This window comes from Neofelis nebulosa, chromosome 6 (assembly GCF_028018385.1).
Source record: "Neofelis nebulosa isolate mNeoNeb1 chromosome 6, mNeoNeb1.pri, whole genome shotgun sequence".
NCBI lineage: Eukaryota > Metazoa > Chordata > Mammalia > Carnivora > Felidae > Neofelis > Neofelis nebulosa.
Window position 1 is genome coordinate 155,410,524 of NC_080787.1, and position 6,000 is coordinate 155,416,523.

The following is a 6,000-nucleotide window of genomic DNA, read 5'->3' on the forward strand; positions in this document are numbered from 1 at the left end:
CGGCCCTCAGCCTTGTCTGCGGCCGGGACACCGGAGCTCGTCCCATCCCGGGTCTTGGCGGGAGCCGCCCTGCGCGGCTGCTCTGCACGGCGCCAACGGCTCTATGCTCACTGGGTCCTGGCCCTCGTGCCACCTCATTGGCCTCAGCAGGCCCCGCTGTCCGTGGCAAGTCTGGTGTGTCCTGTATTTATTTCCCCCAACAACCACTTCCTGTGATCTGAGCGACCTCGTTTGCTTCTCGCCTGTCTGCCCGACCAGAGCCAGGCTCCTCGAGAAGGAGGAGTCCCTGAGGTCCTGTGCCTTGCTCTGTCCCCGCCCCTGGACCCCAGGCACAGAGTGAATGGCACAGGAGGTATTCGGAAGTGAGCCGGCGATTCGGGAGTACTCGCGGGTCTGGAGTTTGGGGGCCGGTGTGGGGGGAGGGGGAGGGTGGACAGGAGGACCCCTGACCTCCCTCTGCAGCGGGAAGAACCTAGTTCTGCACTGTCACTGTGCAGTCTGGGTGCAGCGGCCGCTGGGTCAGGGCACAGAGCACTTGGGCCCCGGAGCTGGGAGCACGCTGGCAGTGCCTCGATGGCTCTGGGCTCCTCAGCTCCTGTCACGGCACACTCCTCGAGTCCCCAGTGAATGCCAGGGCCGTGTGACCTCCTCCAGGACAAGGAGAGCTCCCATGCAGCTCTGGGTGACCCGGGAGCAGTTGCTGAGTGAAGAGCAACCAGACAGACCCACAAAGCATCTCACAGCACAGCAGACGTCACAGTGGCGCTGGCAGGACAAGCGTGTCCCAGCCACATCCAGCTCATTCTTCCTCTTTCCAGTCTGGCTCTGGGAAGGGGGGATTCCTGCATCCCAGAAGGTCACAAAAGTGCTCCTCGAGGGGCGTGAGGACAGAGCTCTGGTGCCCGGCGGTCCCAGCCCCTTCCTGTCACCCCGTGCATGTGCAGCCGGAAGGGTGCGTGTGCTTAGGGCCCCAGCTGCTGACCTGCAGCAGGGAGGTGCCCGGGCAGCCTGGCCCTCTGGCAGCAACGTCTTCCCCGGCCCGTGGCTGCAGGACACGCTGTAATCTTCCCACAAATGCCCACGCTGTGGACGGCCCGGCAAGGAGCCGTGAGTCGCGGCCCCTGGGAGCTGAGGGCCGTCCCCATGGAGACGGGGGACGGAGGAGGGAGCCCCCATGACCCAGGGAGGGGAACCTGCAGGGAGCAGTGTGGCTTCAACCCAGGGAGACCCTGGTGGGAATCCCGCCCCACGGGTCCCGGCTTCCGCTGTGGGAAGCTGGGGCAGAGGGCAGGGCCTCCTCTGTGTCGCCCCCACCCCCCGCTTCCGGGGGCGAGAGGGCAATTTTGCCACTGCCCAGAGCATGCCGGGGGCCAGCAGGTAGCAGGGGCGCCGGGCGGCCCACACACGTGCCCTTTGCTGTGTTCCATCAGCGACTTGCTGAATAAGGACAGGACGGGGTGCTGGGCTACACACCCTGAGCACACGGTGCTCTCCTCACCAGGCACGGCTGAAAACGTGCGTGTTTGTTAGCAGCTTGAGCCAGTTTGCAATTTATCTTGGTTTGAACCCAAATAGGCTGCAGACCAAGACAAACAGTCTTTGATGTAATCAACGTATGACTCAGGCCCTTTGCAGGACGGTTCCTGTGCTGAGGAAACAAAAAAAAGGCCTTGAAAAGTTGCCAGTGGAAAAGCGTGTGTCACAACCGAAGGTCTCCACACCCTGCCCCGGGCAGCCCGCGGTGTGGACGTCCGTGTCCCCCCGGGGCAGCCCACGGTGTGGACGTCCGTGTCCCCCCGGGGCAGCCCGCGGTGTGGACGTCCGTGTCCCCCCGGGGCAGTCCGCGGTGTGGAGGTCCGTGTCCCGCTGGGGCAGCCCGCGGTGTGGACGTCCGTGTCCCGCCGGGGCAGCCCGCGGTGTGGAGGTCCGTGTCCCGCTGGGGCAGCCCGCGGTGTGGAGGTCCGTGTGCCCCCGGGGCAGCCCGCGGTGTGGAGGTCCGTGTCCCGCCGGGGCAGCTCGCGGTGTGGAGGTCCGTGTCCCGCCGGGGCAGCCCGCGGTGTGGACGTCCGTGTGCCCCCGGGGCAGCCCGCGGTGTGGAGGTCCGTGTCCCGCCGGGGCAGCCCGCGGTGTGGAGGTCCGTGTGCCCCCGGGGCAGCCCGCGGTGTGGAGGTCCGTGTCCCGCCGGGGCAGCCCGCGGTGTGGAGGTCCGTGTCCCGCCGGGGCAGCCCGCGGTGTGGAGGTCCGTGTCCCGCCGGGGCAGCCCGCGGTGTGGACGTCCGTGTCCCCCCGGGGCAGCCCGCGGTGTGGACGTCCGTGCCCCCCCAGGGCAGCCCGCGGTGTGGACGTCCGTGTCCTGCCGGGGCAGCCCGCGGTGTGGACGTCCGTGCTCATCCTGGACAGCTCTGGTGTGGACGTCTGTCTACATGCCTCGGGCTGCAGGAAGCATGTCTTTGTCAGTCACTGTTGTCAGGAGGTGGTCTGCACCCACGTGTCGCCTGGAGCTCATGCATTCAGGGCAACATGAGGCAGGTTGGAACCGGGTTAGAGCCCCTTCATATGTGAGGCCAGAGCCTCCCAGGTGTCCTGCTCTCACACACAGCAGCGTCCCTGTGGCTCAGGTTCCTCTGTCCCCAAGCACATCCTGAAACCATTCTGATGGGCTCTTTTCTTCTAGTGACAGGACATTTCTTTCTTTCCTGCACAGGCCGAGCAATTTGAAACCCCCAAAGATGTGCGGTGCCCTGAGTCTGTGGGGAGCAGAGCCCTGGGCTCGGCCTGGGTCGTGGCTCCTCCAGCGAGGACCCTGCGGCTCGAGGCACTGAGACCTTGGGAGGACTTCTCCTGGAGCTGCGTGCGTGCGGGCTGCCCTCCGGGTCGTTGTGCTGCAGGGCTGACGGGTCCCGTGTGTGGGGAGAGGATGTGCTCCCAGCACACCCCATCCAGCCCAGCTCAGAGCCACCGGAAGGAAGGCCAGCCTGGGAAGACGCTGGCGTGACAGTCCTGGGGCCACCGCCAGCCGCTGCTTGATTCTCCCCTCGGCTGTGGATTCAGGCCTGCCTTCCAGCCCTTTCCGAGTGCCGGCAACTTTCCCAGGTGTTAGACACGTCCTGGTTGATGAGCAGCCCCTTTCTCCCGAGCAAAGGGTCCAGTTGGAGAGACAGATGTGAAGCCAGGGGACGTGCAGGGTCATCTAAGTGTCGGCCAGGACAGGTGCAGGTGGGCGGCTTGGACCCTGGATTGGTGCTTGTCTCTGTAACAAAGAGGGAAATTTGCTGCAGAAAACGCACCTCGCCTGCACCTTGGCGGCCTGGGAGGCCGCGAGGAGTGGAATCCCTGAAAGCATGTGCCGCAGGCTCGGACTCCAGGGCCGAAAGTACTTCTTCTCAGCAGAGAAGACACCCCACAAGGCTGTGTGCTGCTCGTAAGCATCTGACAGGCAAAGTGAGGTTTCCAGACAGAACTTGCCTGAGCTTGAACCGTTGGAAGAATCTAGGTCAACTACTTCATGGAAAGTTTTGTGCCTAAAAAATGGGTTTGCCCACCCCCTGTACAAAGAGTACTGTCATCCTGCCCTGACCTGACAGCGACGACGCTGAGTGCTGGGCATCCACCACCACACCGGTCCCCACCGTGGCCGGGAGGAAGGCAGGGGACGCTCCGGCCGTGGCCTGTGTTATGAGACGCCTTTCTTGGTGGAAACTGCACCCAGGGAGATAGTGTCCCTGCCCACAACCGGGACCTGACGTTCTTGGGAATCTGCCAGGACCCGATGTGGGGCCCGGTCTATTGGGGCCCCGTCACAGCGAGGCCCCATTGGCTCCCACAAGCCCTGCTCCGACATGAGTCTCTGAGGCCCCTGCAAATGCAGAGCCCTGGGCCTCACTGGAAGGAACAGGGCCACCTCCGTGCGGACTCAGACACTACCCTGCCCTGCAGGGTCGGCAGAAGGTGGAAGGCAATGGAGAGGCTCTAGGGGCCTGGGTGGGAACCGGCCCAACGCTTCTTCGGACGCCGGAGCCCTCAGCCTGCCCACCACGAAGTGCCAGGCGAGCAGCGAGCAGGGGAGGCCCGGGGCTCACGGACGGGCCCGTGTTGTGTGGAGAGGGTAAGCGGCCCCCACGTCCACTGTGCGAGAGGAAGGAAGGCTTGGCACCACCTAGAGGAAGCGAAGACTGTCTCCCTCAGGAATGACTGTGCCTTGCCTTCCAGAAATTACAGTAAGAACAGGCCTCCTGAGACCCACAGCTTGGACCCATAGCCCCTGAGCAGCGGGTGGCTGCAGGCCACGTGCCTCAGTGGACACTGGCAGCCTCGTTTGCCCCAGGACAGCCTCCCCAGCACTGCAGAAGCCAGGTGGTGCACAGACCCTCCGGTGATCCAGGCTGTGACCCGCCTCTGCACCCAGGAGCGCTGGCCCGTGGGAAGTCACCTGGCGAGGGGGATCCCAAATGCGGTCCCCCGGCTGGCTGGAGTTTGTGGGTCAGCGGTCCGGGGTGGGCCTGGACACCACAGCGTGCACACTCGCGGTCTGATGCTGGCTCCAGGGGCTCCTTGGAGCGGCCGCCTGCAGGACAGGCTCTTTCCAACTCCCAGAACCTCGAGCCAGCAAGGCAACGACGCGTGAGCTGCTGTCCCCAGGCCCCGGGCCGCAGGAGGCACTGCCATCCCCCGAGGCCGCCTCACTCGGACGCCGGGACCTGGGCCCGGGACGGAGCCCTCGCCCTTGTCCTCGGGGTTTGCCCATCTGCTGGACTCCCCAGTGCCCCTTGCCGGGCATCTGCAGAGCAGAACGTGTTCCCACCATGCTGCTGCTGGGGACCCCACGACCAGGTTTCTGCCGCAGAATGAGGCCGGTGACTGTGAGCCCTTAAGCCCTTGGTCCGAGGAGCAAGTTCAGGCTTTGACAAGAGTGTCACCATGTCCTCAGGAAAGTGCTGTTCACGTGGGGCCAAGGACCATCTTGCGAGGTGAGCAGATGTGATGGCCAGAGCAAGGACCCTGTGGCTTGCCAGCTGTGTGAACTCAGTGCGTTTGCCTCCCCTGAAAAGTCCCCTTCTCCCACCCAGGGAGGACAGGTGAACCTGGGGAGGTGGTCATGGATCAGTTCTTAAGAGAAACAGACCCACGTGTACACACACACGCACACACGTGCTCACACACACATGCTCACACACATGCATGCATACATGCTCACATGTGCTCACACACGCACGCACATGTACACACATGCTCGCACACGTACACACACGTGTTCACACACATGCTCACACACGTTCACATGTGCTCACGCATGCGCACACACATGTACGCACACACGTATGCACACGCACACATATGAGCACGCACGCACAGATGTGTTCACACACGTGCACATGTGCTCACACATGCACACACACGCTCACATGCTCGCTCACATGCGTGCACATGTACACACATGATCACACACAGGTGCACACGTGCTCACACATGCACACACAAGCTCACATGTGCCCACACATGCACACAACGTGCACACATGATCACACATATACACACATGTACACACACAAGCGTGCTAACACACATGGCACACACACCACAGGTCACACATACACACCTGTGTACCACATATATCACACATGCACACACGCACATACCACGTGCACACACAGACTCACACCTGGCACACACACGCACACCCACACCCTGCAACGCACATATACATCACACATGCACAGACACACAGGGCACGTGCACACACACCGTCCAACCGAAGGAGACTTTTCCTGTTTCGTCCTCAACAATGCCCGTGTGCTCTGGCGCATTTGGAGGCCGCGTGGAAGGGAGATGTGGGGCAGGCGTCTGTTTGGAGGCAGTGAGCCCCACGTGGGGGTGGGCTGGGTGGCACCCGGGGGCTCTGGGAGGCTAAGTTAAGCCGAACGGACCCTGCCCTGGGCTGAGGGGGCCTTCGGGTCTGCCGGGCACAGTGGGGATAAAGCTGGTGTCAGGAGGGGGCCTGGT